The following is a 25,881-nucleotide window of genomic DNA, read 5'->3' on the forward strand; positions in this document are numbered from 1 at the left end:
GTTGTTAACACACACGGAATCTCCGAGCAGGCACACAAACGATGGAACCGAGGTAGCTCAAATATATGCCTTTGTTTTTACGATCAATGTACTACCTTTCTTCTATTCAGGCTGGCATTTCTTATTTGTCCTTTGAGAGATATTCTATTCATGTATAAAACATACATACATACATGTCACCTATTCAAATATTTTTAAGTGCTCTGTGTATTTCTTACATCACGGAACACTGTATATTGGAGACTGGTTTTGTATCATTTTATATGGAGCTACCTTTTTCTTGTTGATAATTACATAATATTCCATGAAATCAATATGCCATTTTTCGAGGGGGGAGAGGGAGAAAGAGAATCTCAAGCAGACTCCCCACAGAGTGTGGAGCCTGTCGCGGGGCTTGATCTCACAACCCTGAGATCGTGACCTCAGCCAAAATTAAAAGTCGGATGCCCAACCGACTGAGCCACCCAGGCACCCCTTGAGATACCATTTTTAAAAAGAGGAATATGTTGTGCCTCAGGGGTTGGAGACAGGGACAGCACCCTAGGTGAGCTTGGATACTTCCAGATCATTATGAATTTACCCCTGAAATAAACTGCATAGCTGAGTAAGCATGTGTTCCGGGGGGCCAACTGCCTAACTGGGAGTTCTCCAAGTTACCTTTCACAGAGAATACAAATGTTTAGGAAAGGATAAGTAACAAAAATATGCCCAAAAGTTGACATATATGTTATTAAAACCCAACAGCCATTGTGCCAATTGAGAACTTAGAGCAACCACATTATTTTTTGTGGGGAGGACTTTTTATCAGAGATTGTTTAGAAATGTCCATGCATGGTGGTCACAAAAAGTAGACTCAGTTTTGGCTTTATTTCATTCTCGGTTTTAAATTCTCTGCAGAACATGCGCCCAGTTTTGCTTGCACCAGAGGAAGATGACCCTACCACCACCGCCACCACCACCAACACCAACACCGTGGCTCCCCGCTGGTGCACCACTGAGGATGGCTGTGTCGCTGGTGTGCATTTTCCTTGTCTAAAATATAAGCTCTAGCCCTGTATTTATGAAAGCCGTACAGTCAGCTTCCTGTTTTGTCACTACATTAAGTGGCGAAGGGTTTTTCTGTAACAAATCCCAATCTCCCTTCTGCTTCTTCCCCTCCAGTGCCAGCCATGTAACGTAAAGGTTACATACTCTGAAAGGCAAAAGAGAAAATCGTGGCTATAAGTTTCAGACTCTTGCCCAGGTACCCACACTGGAGGGCTTGCAGTGTGCCTACCACTGTGCTGAGAGCTCCATGTTCCTCATCTCCTGTAATTCTATGGACCCCGGGAAGTAGCTATAAAAATTATTAGCATCCCTGTTTCTCAGATAAGAAAACTAAGGCTCAGAGAGATGAAGTGAATTAGCCACTGCCTCACAGCCAATAACAGGCAGAATCCTGATTCATACCCAGCTGGTTTAATGCTGAACCTTCAGCACTGGCCACTCAGGGTGGGGGTGATGCATTAAATCCCTAACACTCCAGAATGATTACATTCATCAGGTTCATTGGATTTTCTCCATGATGTGAAAGATAAGAGTAGCAAAGCACAAAGACTCTGGCATGAAAGGCAGGCTCCCAGCTCCCCCTGTGCCACCAGGCATGAGGAATGAAGGCAGAAGGAAGAAGTGGGAGGTGCCATGTGCCACTTTACCCTAGTGGTTCAGAGGTGAACATATGAATGCATCCTTTACACAAACATTGGTCGAGCACCTTGGCTGTACCAAGTGCCACCCCAGGTGCTACAGCAGAAACTCTCTCCCTCCATCCAAGATGGGGCCATCCAAGGAAAGCATAACCATTAGAAAACATTGAGGCACATGGGGCCCAGGATAGGTCTTAAAGAACTAACATTCCACCGAGAAAACAAGGGGGGAAAATCTGGCTGTTTCTACAAGCTAGGGAGAAAGAAGGACCTTCATCCAACTACAAGCTTCCTCCTTGAGAATTAGTTTTCCATCAAGGATACACTTGGCCTTGGGGTTGGCCAACGTCTTACTCACAGCGCTGGCCTGGTGATTTTGTGTCAGGCTCTTGGGCCTGACCTAATACTTTTATTTGCTCAGCTGCTCTCACCCAAAAGCACGGCCATTTCCAGAAACACTGGCAGCTTCCCAAGGACGAAGTCATAAGTTTCTAAGATTCTCCAGTGGATCCGGCACTCAGATTTCCCCAGACCATCACCATGACCACAAGTTCCATTGTTCCCTGGACATCCATACATTCTGGTGATTGGAACCTTGAGCTTTGGGACACTTGGACCTGTTTCCCCTCCTAAAATCAACTCCAGGTCAGCCTCTAGCACAGCCTCCCCCCACAATGGCCTTGGTGGAAATGGTCTACTTCCTTGATGACCAGATCTGTGCGTGGGAAGTTATGTAGAAAACTAAAGCCATTACCTGGATAAATGCAGGCCAAAATAACACTTTTGTCTGAGGTACTGGAAAGCTGAGACCTTAAAGGGACTCTTGGGGACTTTTCCTGCTTCCCCCTCAAATGACCCATATGACAGTCATGAGTACCCATTTCTCTTTTATATGGCCCAGTCTGGGCTACTGAGGTATTTTGTACCCCATCTACTCAGAATTCCTTGTAGACCCAAGAGCTCCACAAAGGGACTTCCATGAGAAAAAGGAAAGGCATTGTCTCTCTCCTGCCTTCCATCTACCACAACTGCCTGTGTCTGCAGTCTCCATTGTCTGCAAAATCAACTCTTCCTTGGCCAGATACCTTGGATGGAAACCACCTGTTGCTTCAATAACCCAGGGGAAAAATCCTTCCTGTGGGGCATCCATGGAGCTTGCCTTGTCTGGCGCTCTGCAAGGTTGTCAGAGCTGGGCCGGTGAGCTTCTCCTTATCGTGCACCTGGAATTTGGCTTCTTTGAATAGATTGCTCTGTGCCCACCAGAGTGTTGCTTCCAGGCGGGCTTCCTGAGGAAACTGAGCCTCAGAGAGTTGAAATGGCTCGTCTAGGGTCACTTAGGCAGCCATGGTGAAAACCCAGCCCCACGCTACCATGTCTCTCAGCCAAGGCTGTGTCCTCATTCTTTATATCATTAGATATGCCCAGAGTTTGGCCTCAATGACCCCCAGAGCTCCTCTCAAACACCCTCCTCTCCTGATTCCATTTCTTCTTTAGTTTTGTCAGTGGTTCTCTTCCCACATTAATCTTTCTACATTAAAATCATGCAACAGTTACTAAGATTCATGGAGCACCCCTGTCTATCGGAGAGCCCTGTGCCTAGCAAGTTCTATGAAACCTCTCGAAAAGACTACTTGTTTCTGCCTCATGGCATTCCCCCCATGCCCTTCCAGCCCATCCAAATCGTTCCCACCCTTCCAGGCCTGGCTCACAGTTCTTCCCACTGGCTATGCTGCCCGGTAGAGTAGCCACTCTCCACGGGTGGCCATTGAGCACTCAAAATGTGGCTGGTTTGAATTGAAATGTGCTAAAAGTGGGGCGCCTGGGTGGCGCAGTCCTTAAGCGTCTGCCTTTGGCTCAGGGCGTGATCCCAGAGTTCTGGGATCGAGCCCCACATCAGGCTCCTGTGCTAGGAGCCTGCGTCTTCCTCTCCCACTCCCCCTGCTTATGTTCCCTCTCTGGCTGGCCGTCTCTGTCAAATAAATAAAACAAAATCTTTAAAAAAAAAAAAAAGAAATGTGCTAAAAGTGTACAATACGCACCAGATTCCAAAGGCTTAGTATGAAAAAAAAGAATGTAAAACACTCTTGGTAATAATTCTTATATTGATTACTTGTGAAAAGAACATTTCAATATATAGGGCTAAGTGAAACATATAACTAAAATTAATTTCACCAGTTCCTTTTGCATTTTTTAAAATGCAGCTACAAGAAAATTCGAAATTACATACACTTCCATTATATTTTTATTGGGCAAAGATGCTTTAGAAAGAGTATTTTCAGTCCAGGAGAAGCAGGGAATCACTCTCCATTCATCAAAAAATGCACTGAGCAGACATTCATTAAATACATGAAGAATACAGGCCAAGTGCTGTGCTGGTTTTGAGAGGGGGGTTCCACATTTAATAAGACAGATTCCTGCTCTCCAGGGGCTTGCATCACCAAGGACTAGAAGCTCAGACAAATCGCTGGGTTCCCAAACAGCCAAAGGACAATTCTAACTGAGGCAAAATTGCACACTTTGGGGATACATACCTAGAGACATGTCGGGAGGACCTCACAGAAGAGGATGAGTTTTGAGCATATCAGTTTTCGGATTCTCTAATGAAAACCAAAATAACAATAGCTCGAGAAAGACAGAGACAGAGAGAACTTTGCTTTTCCCTCAGATTATTACTTGAACACAAACAGTCCAGGACTCATGGGGCAGCTGCGTCATGTTATGAACCCAGGCACCTTCCTTCCAGTTTGCTGCTCTGCCAACATACCACGTCCTGACACCAAGTTCCCATTCCCATCAGCAAGAAGGGTGCAAGGAGCCAGCCCCAGGTTACATAGCTGCACTTAGCTTCAAGGAAGGCTGGGAATGTTTTGCTTTTAGCCATAAATCCAGCTCAAGCTCGGGGGTTCTATGACCACCAGAATCAGAAGAGAATGGATGCTGGGGAATTGGTCACACTCTCTGCCACAGAGGGATTATCTGAGCTGAACCTGGATGAATGGATAGGATTTAGTAGGTGGGGAAAGGAGATGCCAGGCTGCAGGAAACTCATTAACAAAAACCCCACAGTATGAGAGCATCTGACAAGTTTGAGGGATGACTGAGTGAAACATGAGGGAGATGTCTTGGTCTGGAAACAAGAATCAGAACTCTCTAGAATGTCCTCTGTACAGCGCACAATTTAGTCTCCTGGGTTATTTCTCCAGAGAAGTTGGATGTTCCCTTTAAGCTCCGGGGATATCCGTCACCTGGAAAGGGAGCACGGCCAAAGCTGGGGAGCCACAGAGCAACAGAGCTTGCTGAGCCCGGACAGGCAAAGACCGAGCAAGAAGTACAGGACTAGGGGAAGGTCCCCAGGTGTGAGCAACAGCAGTCATCCCCACCGGAAAAACCTGAGTAGGCATAAAGTCCATGGATTTCATATGTCACTGGCTCTCTAAGTTTGGTGAAGTCAGATTTCCCTGATGAACTCGTCATTAACCAGCTGTACAGGTAGCGAGTACCTACCATACACTCGCAGTCTATCTCCTCTCACTGGAATACGATGGGAATGAGGGCAAGAGCTTTGTTGACTGCGGGATCCCAGCACATAGAACATAGCAGGGACTCAATATGTATTTGTTAGATGAATAAATGAATGAATGAATGAATGAATGAATCATTGGCATTTACAGTAAAACTACTTTGTAACACCAAAGAAGACATTTGAGCACGTGACGTACTGGTGACAGCTTGCTGCAAGAAACGAGAGAGGTCACAGTAATAATAATAATAACTGCTTAATAATTACCCATTAGCCAGTGTTAGTTCTTTTCCCCACAGCCCTCTGAGAAAGGCATTATTCCCATTTCAAATGAAAACACTGCGACTCAGCAAAACTGCAGCTGTCCCTTGAACAACAAGGGTTTGAATTGTGGGGGTCCACTTTTATGTGGATTTATCACACTACAGAACTGTGAATGTATTTTCTCTTCCTTATGATTTCCTTTTTTTAAAAAAGATTTTATTTATTTGAGAGAAAGAGAGAGTTCACAAGCAGGGGGGAGGGGCAGAGGCAGAGGGAGAAGCAGACTTCCCACTGAGCAGGGAGCCCGACGTGGGGCTCGATCCCAGGACCCTGAGATCATGACCTGAGCCAAAGGCAGATGCTTAACCGACTGAGCCACGCAGGCCTCCCCTCCTTATGATTTTCTTAACAGCATTTTCTTTTCTCTAGCTTACTTTATTGTAAGAATACAGTGTGTAATACACATCACATACGAAATGTGTTAATCAACTGCTCGTATCATCGCTAAGACTTCCAGTCAACGGAAGGCTATGAGTAGTTAAGTTTTGGGGGAAGTAAAAAATTATAAGCAAATATGCAACTGTGTGGGGTTCAGCGCCCCTAACCCTTGTGTTGTTCAAGAGTCAGCTGTAATTTCCTAGCCTAAGGTCACTCAAAGAGGAAGAGAGGAGTCTAGGATTCAACTTCCAGCCCTGCAACTTCCATTCTTCCTACCTGCTTCTTCTCTTCCATAACATTCTCGAGATTTTCAATCAATGTCTCAACTATAGGTAAACCCAGAGGCTTCAATGTCCTTGCCCCAGCCAATATGAAAATCCCTTGGTCAGGTATTACACAACCTTCCTCGGGAAAAGAGCTGGCCTTGCCTGAGGCCCAGGTGGGTACCAGGCACTGTACTAGACACTTTCCACACACTGTTCCACTGTGCCATCTTCACAGCAACCCCGATGACGTTGGAACTATTACCTAGTTCCATTTGGGGAGTTAGTAGAATTCTGAATTTGCCTTTGCTTTTCCTCTGGGTGCCAAATTCCTGAACTGCTAAATGAGAATGGGGTAATCCTGGTATTGGAGCTAGTGGGTAACCTTGCCAAAGTATGTCTGAGCAGCTGGAAAAAGTGCTAGGAGAGACACATGTACCAGCCAAGGAAAAACTCTTGTGGTTGGTAAACAGTGCAAGGTCTTTATGGTGGGTTCCAAGCAGAAAGGGAGATTTTATTTCTCCTTATGCATTTTTCTGATTAAAAAAATTTTTAGTACTGAGTGCTTTAATCACAGCATCATGGTATATGTGCTGTGCTGACATCTGGAAATATTTAGCAATACTACAAACAAATAGTTAAGGAGTTCACCCAGAGCATCCAATACAAATTTGACTCAAACCCAGATTCCTAGCAGCACTTATCAAGAGTGAAGGAGCATGAAATTCCTGACTATATCACCTTCCTCCGTACCAGACACAAACACAGTTGGATCAGGTTCCTGGGCCTGGAAGAGACTGGGGGGTCCTGCTGTGTTTCCCACCAGTAGGGTCAGTGGAATTCAGCAGGCACCGGGCCACAGGACTGGATGAGACAGGGCAATGGTCCAGACAGGCTGGCAGAGCTCAGTCCAGGGTTCAAGGGCAAATGGGGGATGAATGGGGAGGAGGTGAGCAGCAGTCAGGACTGGATGGGCAGCACCATGCACTACGTTCAAAGTATCGGCACCAAGCCCTAAACAGCCCTAAATACTCAGCAGGAGCTCAGTGGCTGGGCAATCGGAAGCAGGCCAGAGGCACAACTAAATGTAGCGGGCACTCTGGCTGGGAAGACAACACTAGGGTGAGAACCCTTCTTCCTCCCAGGTGCTTAGGGGGCTGGGCAGACTCACCGACTGTAGTTCCAGAGGGAGCTAGACGTTAGCACACATGCACACACCCCCTTGCCACGGCCTGCTGGGCCTTCCCTACTGGGCTAGACAAGCGCCTTCCCCTACATTTCCAAATGCTGTCCACAGGCACAGGCCCCCTTGCCTCCAGAAGGCCCAGCTTCACTCCCAGTGTCATTCACTCGCTGCTCCAGTTCACCCAACGCACCTTGCCTGCCATTTCCGTTGTCAGTGAGGGTTTCAGGGTCTTTGGGACACTCCTGTTGCCCCAGGATTGCCACATTGTTCCACCATAGAACACACCTACCCAAAGTCTGAAGCCCCTCTCCTTTTCCAGCTCCTCTAGCCCCCGACCCCACCCCAACATGGCCCTCCTGGGTGCCCACTCTTTAGTTTCATAGCGAGAATGCTGGGAGACTCTATTAGGTCCCCAGATACACTTGTGCATGTCTCTTAACTACAGAATTAAACTCCTACTCCTCCTCAAACTTACTTTTCTTTCTATATTTATTCCTGATCAGTGATTAGTATGGCTGTCTGCTCAAAGATCGAAACCCCAGGGGCCAATCCAGACACTTCCTTCTCCTCCCTTCCCCCATATCCAAACAATTACCAAGTCCAATGATTTTTTTTCACAGTTGTGCTCTCTTACCTATCTGCCTCTGTCATCTCTCAAATAATTATTACAATAGCTTCTTGATGCTTCCAGAAACATCTTCCTAAAACATGAATTGGATTGTGAGCTTCTCCTCCTTGGAAGCCTTTGCTGACTTCCCGCGAGAGACGGATGATCTCTCCTGGGAAACACAGACCCTCCAGCCTTTCTCCTCTCCCTCCCTTCCAGCTTGAATCTCCAGATCAAAGGGCTCTAACCAAGGTCAGTGGGAGGCTGTGAAGTCCATGAACCACTGAGGTCATGTGCAAAATGCCAGGCATATGCATGTTTTCTAGGGCGATTGCCAGTCGTTTTCAGAAGTCCATAACTTGAATACGAGTTAAGAACTCCCGCTTCTCACGTGGCATTCCTTCACACACTTGACTCTACTCATCTCACAAATAGCTTGTCAGAAGTGTTCAAACATATTTGGCCACGACCTAGGGAAAGGAACTATTTATACTAATGTGTAAAACAGAGCCAAATCTTTACCAAATACCTCTTAAGCTTACTATGTCATATGCGTATTAATCTTTCCTATTTTACTTATTTTCCTTTTTTTAATGCTGATTGTGATCCTTTAAAGTAATTTTACAACCCACTCACCAATGGATTCCAACCTGCAGTTTAAAATTTAGGTCTTGATACTGTATTGTCTTTGTGACTCTCTATTATTTTTTGTCACAACTCCCAGCTGGATCGTAAGCTCCTTGAGGGCAGGGATCGTGATATACACATTTTCAATAATGCCCATAGCACAGAGTAGGTGCTTTCGACATGTAGAGAATCCGCTGGAAGGAATGTGGGAAAGCCCAGAAACAAATGTTGCCAACTACTTTATGTATGGAGATGTAAAAATACCTATTTATTTAATGGAAAAGAATTCCCTAGATTGCACCCAGGAGGAAAGTGGGGGCTCTGTGCTGTTGGTTCAGTACAATTGCTGTCTGCATGATTCTATCCCCTAAAAGGGAGATGCATGGACTTATGCAGTAGGAACTACATTGGCCTGTGAATAGCTCAGCAGCACAATAAAGCCTTAATACTTTGAGGTCTCTCCCACTTGACATAGGAGAAAAAATGAATTATTAATGGAATTAAAATGCTGCTTTGTAGAAGACACAGAGGTGAAGAAGTAACTTTTTTATTATTAACTCTACCAGACAGTCTTTAAGAATTTGTCATTCTTTGCTGTGTCGGGCAGAGGATTTTAAATACATGGTGCCCCCCCGCCCAGAGGCTGGCAAACCAGTAGACGTATGGAAACCAACAGACCAAAATGGTTAAGGGTGCAACTGCGGGTGTGGACACAAATGGGGAAAGTTCAGGAAGGAAGATCTCGTACTCTACAGAGGTAAATTCTTCATTCTACCCCAAAGCTGAAGTGCAGGTGTGGCCTTGGCGAAAACACCAACATCACAGGAAAACAGGGGTTGGATAAGCTGGAGGACATTTGTCAACCACAGCGACTGCTCCTAATGGCAAGAAGGCCGCTCTGGCCGCTTTGTCTGCAGAGGGAGGAGATGCTCTGCTTCGTAGGCTGCAGAGCTCCCACCTCTGAGCTACAGCACCTTCTCTTTCCTGCACAGAGGCCCCGTGGTGGCATTCACGGGCAAGGCTGCTCCCCAACCTGAGAATCCCACCTGCCCTCCAAACCCCATCACACACAGACCCGGAGGCAAGTCACTCACGTGCTACAGGCTCGTTCTCCTGATCTCTGGAGTGAGAAAACAATCCCTACCTTTCCCGGTTGTTGTCAGAGATGCTGAGAGCTGGGACATCGGGACCTAGAATACAGTATGCACTCAGTCAATGGCAGCCGCTGTTGCTTCGGATGTTGTTCACTCCGATAATTGACTTACACTGTATACAGTCCCGTGTGTGTCTCTCTGGCCTGCAAATTAGTGTGAGGGCTTACAGGGAAACTGAGGCAGCCAAATCGATGAAGCCCAGCCCAATGGCACACCCCCGCGCAGGCCAGAGCCCACGGACAGCAGCAATAGCTGTAATGGGCATAGCTCAGGCCCCGACGTACAGGACGTGGGGAAATCAACCTGAATAAACAGCGGCATTTCATGTTCAAGTGTAATTTGGCTGAGACAACAGCCCATTGCACTTCCATTACCAGCAGCATTTGCTTCTCCCCCACGTCCCAGTCCCCACCCCGAACACCGAGCACTCGGAAGCAAGGTGATTCACCCTCTGGACACAGCAAGGGGGAGTCCCTCGTTCCCATCCTGCAGGCTGTGCTTTCCAGGGGCAGATGTGCTTTCTGCATTCTTGAGTCCGAAAGCATGAGAACAGGAGGAAATGTCCAGGCTGGCATACTTCAGTGAAACAAAATAAATTCAGCTACAAGTAGTTACAAAACTGCTCTCAGGGGAGCGATTGCCCGCCTCCGACACACTCCCATGAGACTCATGCTTTCAAAAAGGAGATTTAAAATTCCCACCCTATAGTAAATGCGCTTTCAATCACAATGCAGCAAAAACCAGGGCCCTGCCATGAATGCATAGCGTGGTCCTCCCTATTCACCATAGCCCTTAAATCCTGACAGATTTCCCTTGGGTTTGGGTGGTTTTTAGTTTTTTAGATTTTTTTCCAGTGCACTGAAGTGCAGCCTACTCCCTGCACTTAGCTATTTGCATTGTGGACAACCTCCTGCCATTCAACACAGAAAATCCAATCATAGCACACAGCCCCCGGCTTGCCCCTCTTCTAGGAGGAGCTGAAGATGAGCCAGCACCGGAACACAGGGCCTGGGACCTTCCACTCGCTTCACATCCTGCATGTGAAAGAGGGAGTGAAGAAGAAGACGCATGACCTCCCCCCAAACACGACTGTGGCAGAGACTGTTGGTGGCCTGCAGACCCATCTTTGTAGACTTTTTACCTGGGCACGTGGCTACCCAGAATAAAGATTACAATCCAGCCTTTTCTGCAGCCAGGTATGGCCATGCAGTTTCTAGATAATGGAAGAACAGCAGCAGTGTCCTGTGTCCTGTGCTGCATTTTTTTTGGTCTCTTCTTTGTCCCCTCTTTCTTTCTTGCTGCCTGAAATGTGGGTGCCGCCATCTTGGACCAGGAGGAAGAGTGCTGCTCCCTGGGGAGGGCGGAGTGGTGAGCTGGGGGGAGCCTGGGCGCTAAGGATTCCCTTGATCATTTCCCTCTGGACTTGGTTTATGTGAAGAGAAATAAACTCCTATCTTGTTTAAGCCACAGTGATACTGGATTTTCTATACCTTGGAAGTGAATCCTGCCCTCACTCCAACAGTTCTGTCTCAGGACAAAGTCACCCCTGAAAATGCCGGGCAGATCTAATCCACTATGGCCCATCCCTAAAGCCATTCTTCGCAGCAAGGACCTAAAAGTACAAGTCATCACCCAAGCCTCCTTAGATGGTTTCCAGAACAGCACAGCTACCAATTAGCCCCTTCGTTTATCCACTAGCTTCTGAGTGAGCACTCTGTGCCAGGGGCCGGGCTGGATCCTGGAGGTACAGCATAAACAGGACGGACTGGACCCCGTCCTCCCAGGAAGTGCTCCCAACCTCATGGGGAAGAGGAGCCAGAGAACAAGCAATGTGATGACGGGAAGAAAGCAACAAAAGGACAGCATGGGCTGTGATGGGCTTGGTGTGGGGACTCGGCCCCCCGGAGGGAGTGCGTTCATTGACGAAGACATCCATCTATCCTACAGTTGTCAGACTCATTTTCACAAGAGGAGAGGGGAGTCTGTGGGGAGGAAAAATGGCTCGGGCAGGCCAAGGGAGAAATGTGCACAAGATCAGAAAGGCAGCGGGGAAGTGGCTAGCGCTACGCTTGGAGGGCTTGCTGAGGTCCCCCGCCACCATCTGCTGGGTCACCTCCATGCCCTGGCAGTGTGGGCTCATAGCATCTCAGGCTCCCACGGCACCTCCACGTACCAGGCCAGGTGCGGGTGCAGCTCTGTGGTGAAGGGCACTGGCTTCTCCTGTAGGTGCGGTGGGGACAGACCTAGGCCACTGTGTCCCCATGGGGACCACTTTGTCCTCTCCCACTTTGGACCGCTTCCTTCCCCAAATGCCTGCCCTGCTCACAGCCAGAGACCCCAGGCCCAACACTCCATCAGAGAACAGCCCTCCCTAGACGTCTTCCCAGCTCCCCTGCGTGGTCCTGACTCAGCAGTTTCCTCTGATCCCCCCCGCGTCCCCACCCCAGACCCCTCTAGAACTTCAATTCCCCGGGGCGCCTGGGTGGCTCAGTTGTTGGGCGTCTGCCTTCGGCTCAGGGCGTGATCCCGGGGTCCTGGGATCGAGCCCCACATTGGGCTCCATGCTCCACTGGGAGCCTGCTTCTTCCTCTCCCACTCCCCCTGCTTGTGTTCCCTCTCTCCTGGCTGTCTCTCTGTCAAGTAAAAAAAGAAAAAAAACAGAACCTCACTTCCCCGGCTTCTCCCATCACCGTGTAAGGGCTCATCCTTGTAATCAATCCCCAATTCCTTTGCTAATCATTCTGCTTCCCTTTCCAGGTCCTGACCCAAATATCAATGCTGCGAAATTCAAAGGAAAGCTATAGAATCCTTGCAGATTAAAGGAGATTAAGAGACAGGACAAGTAAATGCAGTGAACGAGTCTGGACTGGATCGTGTATGGAGGGTGGGGAACATTATAAAAATGGCATCGGGACGTTCATTGGTGAGATGTGAATATTGACTTCATGTTCGATCACAGCGTTGGATGAAATCATCATGTCGTGGTTACGTAAGAGAAAGTCCCTCCTAGGAGATACTTGCCGGAGTATTTCAGGCTGTGTCATCTGCAACATAATCCCAAACAAATCCCAGCAAAAGATACGAATAATATGTATTCGGAGAGAGACGCAGAGAGAGAGAAAGCAAAATGTGAACTTATAAATCCGTACAAAAGGTTTACAGATGTTCCTCGTCCTATTCTTGCAACTTTTCTGAGGGAAGAATTTCTTTCAAAACACAAAGTAAAGAACATCTGAAAGACTGAAAAAGAAGAAGAAATGAAGGAGCCCAGAGACAGGCATGGGGGTATTATCAAAAGAAGAGTTTGAAACGCCTCAAAGGTCACCCGGAAGGGAGAGGACCCCGGGAGACAGGGTCTCGCCTGAGACGCCCCAAGGTTTCCCAGCTCCGGACCCCAGCCTCCCGGCAGGGTAACAGCCCTCCCTAACTTCGTTTGCCCTGCTATTTATAGAGCGACTGCTTTCCTACATGAAGCCCTGAAATAGAAATGTTCAAAGAGCAGCTGGTGCCTCACGGGAACCTGATAAAACGTCTGTTTCCAAACAGTCCTGCTTCTGTCATAAATAGTCTGTGGTTCTTGCTCCTTCGTTCCGTATTAGCAGGCACATTTGCATAAAAACGGGACTCCGTGTATGCAGAATTTCTCTCTCCCTGCTGTTTACCTCCTGCACCCGCCGGGGACGCGGCCCACACTGGAGTGGCGGCGGCCTCAAGCCCCAGGGCAAGGGGTGCCTGGGCAGCCCAGAGAAGACTCAGAGAAGCCTGCCATGCTGGGGGCGGGGGGGCTCAGCAGGTGAACTAACAGCTGACACACCCTCAAGCCAATTCGCTCGCCCCGACCCTGGGGAGGGCTCGATGGGATCAGGGGAGGGCAGCCCCCAGCAATGGCAGACAGATGCCTCAGACGGCCTGGAGGGTCCGCCTGCCCCCAAGACTCCTGGGTCCCTTTGGCTTTCCAATTTATTGTTGGGTGATGTGTTCATTTGCTCGGGCTGCCGTAACAAAATCCCGCGGACTGGGTGGCGTAAACGGCAGACATTTATTCCTCACAGCTCTGGAGGCCGGAAGCCCGAGGTCAAGCTGCTGGCCCTTAGGTTCCTGGTGAGAGCCCTCCTCCTGGCTTGTAGACGGCCACCTTCTCCCTGCGACCTCACACGCAAGAGAGGGGGCTCTCTGGTGTCTCTTCTTATAGGGACACTAATCCTATCGGACCAGGTCCCCATTCACCTGAATTACCTCCACAAGGGCCGGATCTCCAAATACAGTCACATTGAGGGTTGGGGCTTCCATGCATGAATTTGGGGGGGGCACAATTCAGCCCATCACAGACAACAGGGCTGCTGTCACTGAGGCCCCCAAGCCCGTCTTTGGGCCAGAACCAAGCTGCCCCCTCCTTTCAGCTGCCTCTGGCCCCTGACTACCATCTCCCCCTCTCTGCCAGCTCCCGGCCTGTGCCAGGTCACGTGCAACAGCCGCGGTCGGCCCAGAGCCCGCCTCCCACAGGGCACGGAGGGCCGGACCAGACGCAGGTAGTCTGGAAAGGCCCAAGGCGCCGCGTGCGGGAAGCAGGCAGGGGCACAGATGGCCAGTCAGGTCCGGACTTGCTTGTGAGGCCCCAGCCCGTTCTGACCCCCCTCAACCCAAGGGCAGCCGCTCCCCAGAGCCGACCGTGAGAGAGCCACCGAGTGACCCCTGCGCTGGGCGCTCAGGCGCACTGAAGGGCTTGCCCCGAGCACAGCAGAACTCACGTGTGAATGCCATTCAGCGTTTTTGTTCATTGTTGCCTGTCGAACAATCGGGAATGTTTTACTTGGAACCGGCGAGCGATCCCATCATGCCGTACTTCCTTTGTACTGAGCAAGTGTTATTTAATGGGGCAGTTTTGATTGTTTTGGAGATAGGCACATATTTGGAAAGAGGAGGGGTTTGTGCGCGCTGATTATATTGGCCTGCTTCCTTTATTTTTTCTGGGAAATCCTTCTTCCCGTGTGTATAGATGGTAAGTCTCACAGAGCCTCACAACACGGCACGTGAGACCCCGGCCCGGGGCAGCTTCGCGGCCTCCCGTCCAGGCCTGCCCCTCGGGGTCCTGGGGGGCCGCGGGGCCGGGGTGGGGGCTGAGTCAGTGGCGCCTCGTGAAGCTGTGAGGTCACACTCAGGTGAAGCCATCCGCGGGAGCTGGCCTGTCTGCTTGGTACCGGAGACGGGGTGCGGATCAAATTCCAAGTCAGTTCCCAAGGCCTGGCCGTGCTGGCCTGGGTCGGTGCAAGCGTCTGGGGCCCCTTCCCTTCCCTTCCCTCTGGGCTCCTCTCCTCAAGCTGCCCCCTCCCTCCACCAGGAGGCCTTTCCTCTCTCACGGAATGTCAGCCTTCAATGGAAGAATGGCCATTGTTCCTTCTCAGGGAAGAGGCCTCCGTCCCCGCCGTCCTTTCTCGCATCCTGTTCCTGGCTTCTAAGTCCCACCGCGGAGCAGCCTAGGCTCTCTGCCCACCTGAGAGCCTGCCTGCCCTCAGATTGGCCTCCCCTGCCCACCCTCATGCTCTTCCGCTCCCTGAGCCAGCTGGCCCTGGCCTCTCTCTTCTCCCTCCTTCAGAGCCACCAGACTCCCCGTGGGGAAGCCTCCTGCCTGGGCCCTCCCTCGGCCTTACCAGGGCCTTACCAGGGCGGCTCTGCCCTCTCCTTCCTGCCCCCCCTTCATGCTTTGTCCGTCATGAGACATACTTGGCCAGGACCTTGTATGAAAAGACACACAGCCAACTCCCTCACGAGTGTCCTTGGTGCTCCTCGGCGACACCGAGGATGCAGACCACAGACTCCCCAGGGACCAAGGTGACCGTCTCCAAAAGGAGACCTAGTCAGTGTCCCGTCTCACAGACTCATGTGGTCACCTGCTTGCTCACCAGCCCCCCTTCCTGAGGAGCCATTTCTTCGGGCTGATTAACACCGAGGGACCCAAGGGACACCAGGCCACGTCCTGCCCGCCCTCAGGTCCTGCAGCCCAGGACAGTGGTGGCTCGCTTGGGAGCTGGAATCCAGAACATTATTCATACCTTTGCAGCAAAATGTTCTGTTCATGTTCTGGAAGCTCAGCTCCTCCCGAACCCTCAAAAAGTCAAAGAGGATGATCTCCCCGCATAGGAATGTGTGTAAACATGGGAGTAGAACCCAAGAACGTTGAGCTAAAAACACCAACACTGGAAGATGCCCCTGAGAACACAACCCCCGCTTCTGTGACCCTCTGTGCTTGTCCAGGTGTCGCCTGCCTGGGGGCCACACCATAAGCAAGGTCAGGAGGAATGTCCTCGAACACGGCTTCTGGCACAGTGCTCTCCCTGTTCTCTGCCCTTCGTACCCTCATCCTCCTCCCTGGAAGAGTGAGAGAACAACGGGCTTCACAGTGTGTGCAACTTCATTTTCCTGGGGTTACGAAAGGTCCCTGTAAACCCACGCTCTACCCAACTCCAAAGGAAAATCAGTAGTGTTTCCATACCTGGGTACAGAGCGCATCTGCTGGAGGAGGGGGTGCTCCCCTGCTCAGGGTCCCCAGGGACCCCCGCTGCCATCTTGCTCTCTGGGCCTGGCCTGTTTGGACTCAGCCCCAAGGTGTCCTGCCTTCTGATGGGCTCCGCTCCACCCGCTCTCCTGGGGGGCCCCGCTCCTAACAGCCGAAGCTCTTTCTCGCTCAGCCTTCGCCCCTGCTGCCTGCCACGGCTGCAGTCAGCACTTCCCCCGGCTCTTACCATCCATCCGGGGCTCAGCCGGGCCCAGTCTGCACCAGCTTCTGGAAAGGGCAGCCAGCGCAGGCCAGACCTCCCATAGCCAGGGGAGAAGCCCCCTGCCTCCTCCTGTTCTAGACCGTGAACAGAAACAGTCCCTGTCAGCTGAGCAGCTCCTGGGGGATCCTGTTGTCATGGGGATCCCTCCACAGTCTGCGGCCTCATTAGGGGACACCCTCTCCCCAGGACACAGCAACAGTGGGCAAGCTGGGGAAACAAGGCAGTGGCTATACAGAGTGTGGGAGGTCACCCCCAGACCTTCAGGGACAAGGTCAATTTGAATCCGGGGCTGCTGTGTCCCTTCTGCCTCCACTGGGGGTGCGTGCATGAGGAGTGCATGCATACACATGTGTGCACACACGCACACACGCACACGCACACATGCACACGCAGGCCAGCCTGTGCTCCACCCAGGCAGGTGCCTAGTGGCATGGTCTTTGCCTGCTCCAGTCCCCGGGAAGAGGGCAGGCCCACGGGACCTGTGTTCGCGCCTGTTCTCAGGACCCACGCATGTCAGGGGCTTAAAGCAGAACCTATCAAACAGTGAGCCTGCACCAGTAAACCAGTGCCCACCATTGCTTTTATCCAGCCTCTCGGCGTCGTCGTGAGGATTAAATGAGATGACGCATGGAACATGCGAGAACAGTGCCTGGCCCACCACGAGTGCTCACAGGTGTGTGCTAGCTGCGACTGCCATGCTTGCCTTCGAGGTTAATGCAGGTACAGATCTGAGGGGAGAGCGCGATGATCCACGTGAGCCCTGAGGCGCCCCATGATGCTCGCCATTGTTATCGGGCTACAAGCAGCCACTGAGCTAGCAGGAGTGACCCAGAGGGGCTCAAAGGGACTTTGACCTCTGAACAAATGTCCTCATCTCGCTGAGTTCCTGAAGCCACGTTATTAGGTTAGGATGGTCTCTTAAAGAGCAAGTTCCAAACTAGGAATGATCAGGATAGTGTACATTTGTAAAGTTTATTGATATAAATTATTCGTGTCCCCTGCCTGCTGGCCCTTCAGTCCCTCCAAGCCTTGAAAAACTAACTATTCGGCTCTTCCTCCAGATCTGGGCCCTTGGGAGCCACCCCTTCCCAACTGCTCCTGTCCTCTTCCCCTCCTACCCAAGAAAGGGTCCGGATGTGGAGCCCAGAGTTCCAAGGGGACCCAGCTAGGCCATGGGCAGCACCCATCTAAGGCCAACTGTCCCCTTCAGACATGGGATGTCAGGCCAACTCGGGCCAGTGGCCTTGGGATCAAGCCCCGGGTCAGAAATGACACTGGCCAGAATATTTCTTAGAAACAAAAGAGCCAGTGGCCTCTCTGTGACATGAGAGTCATCTGGGAGCAGCATGCAGCCCAACCTCTCTGCGTGTCAGAGGGACACACAGTGATTGAGAGACGCCAGTGAGGTCTGGAGATACTGCTCCGCAGGTGCTGGGCCCAGCTGGCAGGACAGAAGCAAACCTCTAGCAGTGGAGGTTCCAAGGACCATGGGGATCTGCCAGCAACATTCCAAGGCTGGGAGAGCAGGGCTGGCGGGCAGCGGTGGGGGGGGGGGTGCAGTTTCCATGGCTCAGAGCAGCTCAGCACTTGGCCGTTTGGGTTGTTCAATTCCTCAGTAAGACTCAGTAAGACTTACTTCAACAAAGGTTGCCCCTGCATTACATTTTGCCAAAAATTATCTGATCCAGTGTCCTACGGTTACTTTCCTTTGGTTTTAAATTATCTGTTCACTTAGTTTTCTGTCCTCCAAATGAGGACTTACCTACACTTTTCCTTCAAGATATCTAACCAGTCACCTAGACTTCAATCATAAAGTCAACTGCCTCTGTGCTATAAACAGAAAATCACCCAGAACCGTGCATTTGCACAATGGTTTTCAAACGCGATTTGTGGCTGACGGGCTGAGAAAACTCTAGAACGCTGTTATGCTGACTCCTTAGCTTGGGAGAGAGGGACCCCACGTGCCAGGAGCTACGCCCTTCCCAGGCAGAACAAGGCATTCTGAGGCTTCCTGGTCTTTACGGGGTTGGCGACACAGAAGCACATCGGGAACACAATGGTCCTGTTTCTGTCGTGCTTAAGGGAGCAAGAGGCCTTGCTGACCCAGCCCAGGAGTCACTGATGAAAGAGAGAAACACCCTGAATCTAAGGGCTTCTATTTTCCTCTGTTTATGGGTCCCCCATCCAGGGCTCCCCTCTCCCTGGAACCCTTCCTCAGCCAGGGTGACTAATGACTGTGCCAGCATGTGCAGACAATCTCAATGGTAGGGCCTGGGCTTGCTGTCCACTAGGAACCTTCCACCATGGCCTGTGACGGTCACAAATGCTGGCACTACCCAGAGCTTTCTCCCTCCACCCAACTTCTTGCCCTGAGAGCTTGTCCTCCCCCCCCACCACCACCCACGCTTCCAATCACTGCTGCTTTGGATGGCTGATGCCTCCAGCTCGAATTTCTCCTCTGAGCCCCAAGCCCCAGCTTTCTACTGGACAACAGATTGTCCACTCAACATGCCCCAAATCTAACTGCTCACCTTCCCCCCACTCCCGCCCCAGAGAATGGGACCCCCATTCACCTGGTCACCCAAACCAGCAACCCAAATTTTCTCATCATCCAGGTCCTGTAGAGTCCACGTTGGTGGCAATTTTGTTTCCACCCCTTCCTCTCCACCCCTACTGTGACTGCACTGTTTCCCACTTCAGCACTTCTCATGTGACCTCACACATCCGTCCAACCTCCCTTCAGGCTCAATCTCTTCATCCAACCTCAGCAGAGCCCCCAGAGTACCCCTCTAGAACAGGAGGTTCTGGTCACATGATTCCCCAGCTTGCACCCTCAATGGCTCTCCCTGGCCCATTGGGAATCACCTCCAGCCTCAGCCCGCCCAGGACCCCCCTTGTTCCTCATCCCCAACTACACTGAAAGCCTGTCCTTTCCCAAACACAGCTTATCTCCCACTCAAGTGTCTCTGCCCACACTGCTCCCCGTCCCCGTCTGTCCCAACAGATCCGCAGCAGAGATCTCTCTCTCACTCTCGCTCTTGCTCTCTCTCTCTCACATCTCCATGCAAGTGGCACCTCTTCCAAGAAAACACTTCCCAGTACAATAGAACACACCAGGAGTGCACACTGCATCGGGGCGAAGGGCCAGCACTTCGTGGCTTTGTTTTCTCCTCATCTGTTCCAGCTTGTTGGACATCGGGTTGTTCCCAGTCTAGGGCCAGCCTGTTTACATAGTGCTGCTATGAGCGTCTTGTGCTTGTATGCTGGTGCAGGTATCACTTCCACGCCTGGGGTTTTTCTTGCGGAAATGTTTTAAATTATGGATTCGATTTATTTCATCAACTAGTTTAGTTTAGACTTAATTTAGTTAACTTAGTCTTAGACTAGTTAAGATTCGTATCTTTTCTTGTGTCCATTTTGATAAATTTTGTTTTTAAGGAATTTACCCATTTGTCTAAATTTTCAAATGTAATGGCATGTTAAGGAAGGTGGGCTCTGTTGTGATGTCTCCTTATCACGCCTGACAAGGATTATGTGTACCTTTTCTTTTTTTCCCTCTTGCCCAATCTTGCTAGGGTTTATTTTTTTAAAATCAATTTTATTATTCTTCCCAAATAATCTAGCTTTTGATTTGGTTGATATTTTATATTTGTTTTCTACTTCATTAAATTCTCCATTTATCTTTTTTCTTCTTCTTTTTCCCTTCTTTGGGTTCAGCTACTGGACTATAAGCTCCTTGAAGACAAATGTGTATGTGTTGGTTGTTACATTTAGATGTTACCTACAGCCGAGCATAGTGTCTGGCACATAGAAAATGCATAATAAATTTTTAGGGAGAAGAGAAAGAGAGGGAAGGGAGGGAGTTGAAAGGACAACAGACCTGGAATATAAATGCCCATATATCTGAGGGATTAGCTGTAAGATACCTGCATCGATCTGTCTGTTTATGTCTGTGGTGGGTGGATGTGCACGTGTGGGTAGCTGATAAATGAGGGCCCTTTAATTTAAGCATTCTAGTATCAGGACTCCAAGTGCAGCTCATGGTGTGAATCATAAATATACATTTTCCTTGGAAAATCTTCATGGAGTATTACTCAGCACATACCATGAATCAGGCCCTATGCCAGACACTAGAGAGACAAACATAAATAAGAACTTGTTCCTGCCCTTCAAAGTTCAGAGGAAAAATCTGGGCAATAAACTAGTAGACCAGATCTGGCCAGCACCTGTTTTGTAAATAAAGTTCTGTTGGAACACAGCCATGCCATTCACCTGTGGCTACTTTCACACTACAACACCCAAGTTGAGTAGTTGTGACAAAGTAGTTGTGACAAAGACATACGGCCTTCAAAACAGGGAGTATCTGGCCCTCTGCAATATATATCTGTGGTCCCACCCAAGATAATAGACCCAGAAAGGTAGTGCCTGGCCCACGTGTGCATGCTCGGCAAATGGGTTCTCGAGGCCCCAGGAGCTCTCTGGAGTTGGGCTGACTGGTGGGTACCAATCATTCCTCATTATCTCATAAGCGTGCACCTTTTCTCCAAGCAGATGCAGCTTGATCTCCCACAGGTATTGGTGACCTCATGCAAACTCATCAGCTCATCCTGGGATCAGCACCTTACCCAGAGGTCTCACTCAGTGCCCTCAGGGCCTGTGGCCCTAGTTGAGCAAATCCTGAGACCCGGAAGCAAATACCAAGGTTCCTGTAGAAAAGTGAGGCTGGCTGTGTAGTGTCCACACCACACAGCCAACCTCAGGCTCCACTGCCTTATCTTAAATCAAAAATTCCACCAGAAGAAAACTTCACCCTTTCAGCCGGGATTGTGTTCACAACAGTCTCAGAACTGGTTCTCAAGACAACCTCAGAGACGTTCTGTCCTCCTGCTCTGGGCACTTAGTGACCATCCGGGTAGACAGAAAGACGAGGACAAAGGCTGGCGACAGGAGAGCCCCACCTACCCATCCAGCACTGGAGACACACACATGCCTTTCCAGAGCCGCACAGGGAACCCAGGCTCCTTGGTGCTAAATGTTGGTACCAACTGCCTGGGCCCCGACTCATCTTTTCTGCAACCCTCCGGTTTGCTTTTCTCTAAACGGGAGATGGTGTGACTTAATGGAAAAACTACGTGAGGTATTCATGCTCTAAGGCAACAAAGTGCTAGCAGCCTATGCACGCTTGTAAACTAGTAAAAATTCGATCAGCTACCCTGAGAATTTTTGTCCTGGCCCTTGCTCTGGGAGGGCAAGCCTTCATGCTCGGTCAGCTCTAACACAGGGCTTGCTGGTTTTCATGTTTTTTTCCCTATAAGTGTGTGTGTGTGTGTGTGTGTGTGTGTGTGCGTGTGCTTAACTTTTTTAAAAATGGTGGTTTAAAAAAAATAGGGTGCCTGGGTGGCTCAGTTGGTGAAACATCTGCCTTCAGTTCAGGTCACGATCCCAGGGTCCCAGGATTGAGTCCCGCATCAGGCCCCTTGCTCAGCGGGGAGCCGGCTTCTTCCTCTCCCTCTGTCCCTCCTCCCCTGCTCGTGCTCTCTCTTTCTCTCTCTAATAAATAAATAAATACATCTTTGAAAAATAAAATAAGTTGTCATATGATTTCTCTCATCTATGGAACATAAGAACTAGAATGATCAGTAGGGGAAGAAAGGGATAAAGAAAGGGGGGGTAATCAGAAGGGGGAATGAAACATGAGAGACTATGGACTCTGAGAAACAAACTGAGGACTACAGAGGGGAGAGGGGTGGGGGAATGGGATAGGCCGGTGATGGGTAGTAAGGAGGGCACATATTGCATGGTGCACTGGGTGTTATACACAACTAATGAATCATCGAGCCTTACATCGAAAACCGGGGATGTACTGTATGGTGACTAACATAATATAATAAAAAATCATTATAAAAAAATAAATAAATAAAATAAAATAAAATAAGTTGATCAGTGAGTCAAAGTGTCAGAACTGTCTGGGTGAGTGTGGGTACCAACAGGAAAGCCGGAAGCAGCCTTTGAGTTTAGAGTCGGAGAAGGAAACAGAATCTCCATTCAACACCAAGACGGTGGTAGATCTCTGACACTCGAGCCCAGACAAAGCCAAATGTCATTTTCTTTATCCTAATTTATTGATTCCTGCTGGCTGTCGGAAGTGTGCGCAGGGGAGGAAGTGTGGTGAGTCCGCCACTAATGCCTCTCACTGTCCTCGCAATGAGCGCCAGGGGGTCAGCGGGTGCGGGGACCGCAGGGGGACAACGGTGTGCCTAAAGGTGGTGGGGGGGATGCGGGAGAGCCGTGGTGCTCAGAGCAAAAACACATGCTCGCCTGTCTCCCACTGCAGCGTTTTTGAAAGCACCCTGTTCTTTTACTTGGAAGAGATCTCATGCCAAAAAAAAAAAAAAAAAAAAAGAAGACATCATCTCATCCCCCCACCTGTCCAGTCATCTTGAATCACCAGCCCAGAAACACAACCATTGCCAGGGGCTGTGCCCCGAAAAATTGCCATCCCCAGAGTGCTTGTTAAAAAGTCTGTGATCACGGACTGTAAATCACCAGAGTGGCAGGGACACCTCCACCCGGGTGTGGCTCCCGCCTAGATGTCAGGGAGGCCCCGGGGCGGGCATCAGTGCAGGTGGGGGAGACACCCCGAGGTCAAGGTCAGTCTACAACCCCGAGAGAAACAGTGGGCCCTCCAGATACGAGGATAGCTGCCTCTTGAGAGTTCTGTGTTGCATTCCGCTCCTTCAAGAGAGCTTTTGGGTTTCACTGTGCCGGGGTTCGTGAACACTCATGACAAAACCAAAACCAAAGTCACAGAACAATGAGAAATCACCAGCCCGGGGCACAAAGTCCGACTTGCACAGGCGACCACTTCAAGTCTCAAGTATTTTTTTGAGCCAGTGGGCCTTCCCAAGCTGCTCCTCTTTTCCTCACCAGGCGCCTTCCTCCCCCAGAGAGGCCACCTCTGGCGGGCTCACCTCGGGCAGGGTCGCCTCTGGGCAGATGGTCTCTGAGCCTTCTGCTGTCCCCCAGACACCTGGCACCAGCCACCTGGATACCACCACCCTGACATCCCTCTGGCGGCTCCCCTTGGGCCTCCCCATGCCTGTTGCTATCTGAGCAGCCGCCAGCCCACTGCCTCCCACAGCCCAGAGCCTGTAGGCTCCCCTCCAGGATGTCTCCTGGCTGAGACCGCCTCCCTGTTCTGCTCACTGCCAGCCCCTTCAGTAGGCCGGCCTCCTCCCCAGGGAGCCTCTTTCGCCACCCACTGGACCTCGTCTCCAGCCAGGCCTTGAGGATGTCCCAACCCACCCAGACCGCCTTCCCGTCTGTCGTTCTCCAGCACAGGCTTCACTGCCATCCGAAGAGACATCACGGCTGTCGCCACTTGCTCTGTGACCGTCCCTTCTCTCACGCCTTCATGCACGTCATAACCCCTCCTGGACACTTCTCTCCTCCTAATCTGCCCGCTCCGCCCAGGTCTTCGCAGGTCTGCAGGTCTCAAAGCCCAGGTCTTTGCAGCTCTGCCCCCCTGCTGCCACCCCCCCGGACGGGAGAAGAGTGACCTCTCCTCTTCCTGAAAGCCCCACGTGCCTACTGTCTACACCGTCTCTCATCTGGCACTGCTCCTGCGGGACAATATCGTGTCATTAAGATATGGCTGTTCCCACACTTCCCAGGACCCACAAGGCTCCCGCCAGTTCACTTTCAAAATCAGTGAAAGTTTCCCTTTCCCCAAAACGCTGCCTCTCCGATGAACATCACAGTGGACACAAGCCGTTTATGAAGACCGCCATGAATGGTGGCCATCGTCCCTCAACCCACGGGTTCCAGGGGCAGGATCTCCCCCACCCCCTGCACTCCAAATCCAAGTTCTCGCTCTTTCAGCTCTCAGGTGGGCTTTGTCTACCTCTGGCTGAAGCAACAGACTGAAAAGTGCTTCTGATTCGCCAGGCTGTTTTAAGAACTGGATCTGTCTTAGCGTTCCAAAGGACGGCCTTCACACGTGACAGCTGAGCTCTGCAGGCTGTGGGTTTATGCCATAATGCCAGGGTGGGGAGGGCACAGATTCTGGAGGGTGCTGACAGAGAATGAACTACCCGACTGGAAGTTATGGATTAACAGGAGGCAGGAAGAAAGGCATCCACAGAAATACACCTTAGACACTTGGGAAGTAGCTGGACATGTGAAGCTTCTCCGGGTCCCCCCTCCAGACTCACGCATGCCTGTATGGCAAGGCATGGAAATGCCAGAAACCCCAGATGGGTTTGGAAGGAACAAGAAGAGTTAATATCTCCAAATATCATGTACCGTATTACACATGTTTCTCTCACGGGGCTGCATCTCCCTGACTAATTAATAAGTCAGCCCCTTGGGGCAAGACAGAGGCACTCATGTGCCTAGACTCACGGCCCTGCCCCCTGTGTACAAGACCTACACACACACACACACACACACACACACACACACACACATATCGGCTCCTGACAGGGCCAGGGGCCCTCCCACGTCCTGGGGGGTTCCGGAGACCGCTGACTCATTCTTTGGCGTGGGAGGCAGAAGAGGAGGGGCTGCCATGATTTACAGGAGCTTAGGGGGCAAGCAGCTACTTGGAGCCGGAAGGTCGGGGTGGCTTCGTGGAAGAGAGAAGGGGGTGTGGGGTTGGTTCATTCTTCACCTTCCAGTGCCCAAGGGAACAGGGGAGAGGAGTCCCGACAGGAGTAGCCAAGGCCTCGTGTCACGCCCCTACCCCAGCTGGGCCCCCCTCAGCCTCACTCCTTGGTGAAAACGACTTGGGCTCCGGCCCTCTGAGTTCGCCACCTGCTCCCTGGAGGAGCTCGGGGCCTACCTGGGATACAGACCCTCAGGGCGTAGGAGGTGATTCCTCTCCGGTGTCCTGCCCCCCACCCTGCCCCAGGTCTATGGCACATCCGTCCACCTGGTTTGACCCAGCCTCTCTGCCCTGTGGTCTTGGGATGGCACCGCAAGCCCTGGGCCCACCCCAGCCCCTCCGCAGCCTCCTGAGCAAACACACGTCAGTGCTCAGCTGCCACCCCAGCTCACACCCGCCACATCTATGGGATGGAGGCCCACAGGGGAGGAGGAGTGCCCCCGGGCCCACGCAGCCCACTCGCCCCACACGTCTCTGTTTGACCAAGTTCTGCTGTCGGGGCTCCGTCCCAGGCTGGGAGCTGCCAGTGTCACCTGTGCCCACGGTGAAGAGGTTTGCAATGGCAAGCTCTGGGGCTGCCGGCATGCCAGCTCACCTGCTCCTGAGTGGGGTGACTTTCATGTCATCGGGGCACAAGTCTCTGGGATGATGTCATAGGCTGTGTTTGACTTCTCTGGATGCCTGACCATCGGGTGT

At 51.0% G+C, this 25,881-nt stretch overlaps 1 long non-coding RNA gene across 1 annotated transcript in view; it reads right to left on the minus strand.

Annotated features, from left to right (window-relative positions):
- Window positions 1–8,760: 8,760 nt before the first annotated feature.
- Window positions 8,761–25,881, minus strand: part of LOC121101267 — a 122,103-nt gene continuing 104,982 nt past the window's right edge. Inside the window, exon 3 of the long non-coding RNA XR_005833234.1 lies at window positions 8,761–9,780. This is a non-coding gene — a long non-coding RNA (uncharacterized LOC121101267). The remainder of the gene's footprint in view (window positions 9,781–25,881) is intronic.

The sequence above is a fragment of the Ursus maritimus genome, unplaced genomic scaffold (genome assembly GCF_017311325.1).
Source record: "Ursus maritimus isolate PB19 unplaced genomic scaffold, ASM1731132v1 scaffold_7, whole genome shotgun sequence".
NCBI lineage: Eukaryota > Metazoa > Chordata > Mammalia > Carnivora > Ursidae > Ursus > Ursus maritimus.